General features: G+C 37.6%; 1 protein-coding gene across 1 annotated transcript in view; it reads left to right on the top strand.

The window, feature by feature from the left end:
• LOC101848774 (hemicentin-1) overlaps positions 1-4,697 on the top strand; it is a gene marked incomplete in the record, with an annotated part of 58,272 nt that overhangs the window by 34,630 nt on the left and 18,945 nt on the right.

Below are 4,697 nucleotides of genomic sequence, written 5' to 3'. Positions count from 1 at the left end.
CTATCTATCTGTCTGTCTGTCTGTCTGTCTGTCTGTCTGTCTGTCTGTCTGTCTGTCTGTCTGTCTGTCTGTCTGTCTGTCTGTCTATCTATCTATCTATCTATCTGTAAAATACGACATGATTGTCTGTGTGGTACATTTACTAACATAAAGGTTGACAGGTTTTACTGTAGTAAACAAGATAACGTACATCCGTGTGATCTCTGTTTCCATCTGTTGTCGAAAAATATTTGTTTAAAGATTGATTATGTTACAAATAGAACCAGATTAGGTAGTTGTCTCTTTTTTTTTAGAAATAGGATCTCGCACACATACAAATACACAATATACACATTCACACGTGCACGCGCACGCACATACACACACATACACACACACACACACGCGCGCGCGCACACAAACACACACACACGCGCGCGCACACAAACACACACACACACACACACACACACACACACACTATCATTCACGAACTCATTACTCTTATTGCACCCAAAATAGTTCCTAACTAGTGTTGAATAGCATTTGTAATTACTATTCTTTTCTAACGTAATTAATTTAACAAGATCGCTTATTTGTGTCACAAAAAAGTGGAACCAGGCGCTCGTCAACTTTTGAGCATTATGGAATTTTTTATATAGTCTTAAAGCCTGTTCATTTGTCTTGCTTATGATGAATAAAATAGCTGTCTATCTTGAATAGAAGTCGAGATATTTGAGATGGAACGAAGGTGGGGATCGCCTGGTTTCAGAGGAAAATTTACAAGAAATTGGCCGCCAAAGTTTGGTGACTTTCAAAGCTTGTGTGTTCTTGACAAGTGCAAAGTTATAATTTTTGAGTCTTTGATCAAAATACCTCAACAGAATTCAGGCCGAACTGTATTTTAGATTTTTTAAAACAAATTAAAGGTGTTAGATCAAAGAAAAAAATTCCATAAAAATGATCCAATGAACGGCTAATAAATGTCGATTTTTTTTATTTCATCATTTTGACTAGCGCCTGATTTCACCATGATGCAACACACTGATTAACTTTTCATAATGATCAATGCTAACTGGTTTGATTGTTTTCCCTTGTGCTAATGTCTAACCTGATTGTTTCCCCTTTCCTCTCATAACAGTCTGGAATTCTCTTATGAGTGTGTTTTGTTTGTTTGTGAGTTGAGTTGGATCCTGACTCGTGTGTATTCTGGTAAGTTTGCTTTTTATATGTTTGCTCTGATTAGTTTTCGGAGGTATGTTGGTGAGAATATAGAGGATGGAGAGAGGAAGAGAAATGAATTGATGTATATGTATATAGCCTATAGAATCAAATATTATGATAAGTATAATCATTATAAGAATTATAATAAGAATGTAAAATAGCTGGTATTATGTTAATGATAATGATAAAAATAGTCATTGTTACTATTTCTGCCATTATTCTTATTCGCACATGCACACATACACACACACACACATACACACACACATACACCCACACGGACACACACACACGCACACACACACACGCACACACACACATACATATTGTACTCACACACCCACTCACTTACCCCCACACTCTCCAAACAAACACAGACACACACAAACACACACACACACACACACACACACACACACACACACGTATGACAAACATTTCTACAATAATTCATCCTTGTATTTATCACCTATCTGTACGTGTATTTGTGCTCTAACACCTTGATCATAATAATTTAATATTTCAGACATTTGTAACTGTTTTCCCAATCTATCCTCAGGAAGTCTTTCCACATAACTTTCTCCCAAACCTGTAATTTTCACAGCCGTATTTTAATTACACCACAATTTCTAAATGAATGACACACACGAAAACTGCAGGGAGAGAGAAAACAGTGATAGTCAGAATATTTAAATTTCCTTCCGCCATGTCCGTTTTGACTCACTGTTTATCTTGCTCAATTTTGATGGAAAAAGCAAAAGTGTATTTATGATAAAGGGCCCTAAATTATATGTCACGCACAGGTGAAATTTAATTCATCATCTTTGGCATGTTGTTTAAATGTTCTAAGCCGAGAAAGCAAAAGTTTTTCAGGAAAGAGAGAGAGAGAGAGAGAGAGAGAGAGAGAGAGAGGGAAAAAAACTGTTTCAGGAATTAAAACTTTCTTTTTCTTTTTTTTACGTTTTGAATCCACAATGATATTTCTGAGACCACTGTACTTTTGCACCTGCAGTCAACCTGTGTGTGTGTGTGTGTGTGTGTGTGTGTGTGTGTGTGTGTGTGTGTGTGTGTGTGTGTGTGTGTGTGTGTGGGGGTTTTTTGTAAGAGATATTCACGTCAAATGATTATTAATTTATTTTTCCATTATTTAAACTCGTCTGATCCACAGTGCTCTTTACTGCTTATAAAAAGAATTAATGGTGACGACGTGGTGAAATCAAACGCTCGTCAATCTTTGGACACGGAGATGATACATGTACTGGTGCTATCCTAAAGCCTGTTCATTTGCCTTACGTTTGATGAAGATAAAAACCCTCATATTTCTTAAACTACCAGAAGTCGAGGTATGTGTGGTTAAAGGAGGTTGGAGTCGACTGGCGTCAAAGATGAAATTAGCAAGAAAATTTTAATGACTGCCAAATTTAGTCTGGTGACAATTAAAGCCATCGTGCTCCTGGAAAACTGAAAATTCACAACTTTTTCTGCCTTCTTTCAACGTTTTTCCGTAAAAATCCGTTATTTTAGATTAATTCAAAGTGTGCCCCCCCCCCCCCCCCGAAAAAGAAATCGTTAAAAACTGCTCAATGGGCGAAAAGAAAAGAGTTTTTTCGAATTTATTATTTTGGGGAGCGCCTGATTTCACCACGATACCACACAATGGATACGCGTATGATAGATCAGCATCGTGTAGACCTCGTCAGCGTGCGACAACCACCCGCTCAGCTTCTCACTTGCCTTTGCCATTTGCTTTTTTCTGCTTTCTATTGCCGATTTTTTTTTCTTTTCGATGTTTTAGTTTCTTTCTTTTAACGAGTTAAACCCTTAGAATAGCACATCATTTCTTTATTTTATGATTGGGCGACTCTTTCAACTTTGTGATGTTGTTCTTGATAGGCGGCCTCCAAGTTCAAATGGTCGCTTTTAAGCTCAAGGAGGCTGTCCCGATAAATGCTGTTTTGAGAAAATTGAAATTATACTGTTTGGATCCTTATTCCGTCTCTTTAAAAGACAAGGAGAGTTTACTCTATAACCAAACAACTATACATATCAATGAAACCAAACCTCTCCTATAGGTAGGGCAATGCCCATTTTTGGTGCAGGTCAAGATTTCTCTAACCCCCCAAAATCTGAGTTAGCCCGCTTGTCCTTAAAAGCGACCAAATGTCTGTATCCGACAGAATCGAAATTGTAGGTGAGAAGCATTTAAAAACTTCCACAAACAAACCCAGTTCAATAACACCCAAAATGAGATTTGAACCCAGGTTACCTACACCACGGTCCAGCATAATCCCCCCTCCCCCCCAAAGCATACTCTTTCACCAAAATTTTGATTATCTTTATTTAATGTTTCTAAAATTTAAATATAAAATGCAAAATACTTCTAAATACTTTTTATACCGTGAAGGAAAATCCGCCCCCCCCCCCCTTTTCTTCTTCCTTTTTGCATCTCCGTAGCCCTATGTCGCCTGAGAAAGACGTAAATTTGGAGAGCCGTCGTCCTCAAAAACATCCTGTACCAGTGTTGAAAGGGGCATCAAAGCATTACCATACTATTGTGAAAATCAATTATGTTAAAGCCTTGTGCAGATGTTAAAATGCTATGTACGAGCCTATCTTTCTGCCGTCTTAAAAACAAATGCCAAAGCTTCTATCCTTGGTGGGTTCTTTTATCATTTGCCAAATTATGTATTTATGTTTTCATTATAATACATGTTATTTCATCATCATCATCATCATCATCATCATCATCATCATCATTTAACCTGTCATTCTACAGGGCTGAATCTTTGCCATATACATAATATTACAAATTTCCATAATTGGTCTCTTTCAAGGACAAACGGGCTAACCCAGATTTCGTGGGTTTCCAGAAATCTTGACCTACACCAAAATTGGGCATTACCCTACCTTTAGGAGAAGTTTGGGTGTTTTTTTTGTGTGTATATTTGTTTGGTTATAGAGAAAACTTCTTGTCTGAACAAGAGGCAAAAACTTTACCTTCGATTTTCACCATTTCTTGGGATAGCCTCCTTGTGCTTAAGAGCGACCATATATACATAATATCGTAAATGTCCATAATTATTCTAACTACATTTGACATAATCCTGTCCACCATCTTTGTTTCAGCATTTAGACCATGACTCACTTTGACTGTCACATGACCTTGTTTCTTTTCTTCTGTTTGCTGTGCCACCCCCACTCCCAGCCCCGCCCCTACCTTCCTTCGTGAAGGTTTGAGGTTCGAATCTGTGTGGGGTTCAAATTATGATGATGTAGATTCCTGGAGAATTGATTTGCTTACCTCTAATCAGATACATTTTTTAAAATATGTACCGAATAACGCCAGTCTTTAAGATTAAGACATTTGTGTGTATTTGGACGTCGGTCCTCAATAACACCAGTAACAACACCAGTAACAACACCAGTAACAACACCAGTAACAACACCATCAGCTACACAACAACAACAACAATAAATTTCATATATCCTCCCCC

The sequence above is a fragment of the Aplysia californica genome, unplaced genomic scaffold (genome assembly GCF_000002075.1).
Source record: "Aplysia californica isolate F4 #8 unplaced genomic scaffold, AplCal3.0 scaffold00611, whole genome shotgun sequence".
Taxonomy (NCBI): Eukaryota; Metazoa; Mollusca; class Gastropoda; order Aplysiida; family Aplysiidae; genus Aplysia; species Aplysia californica.
The sequence above is the reverse complement of the archived record's forward strand: the minus strand, read 5'-3'. Positions and strand labels throughout refer to the sequence as shown.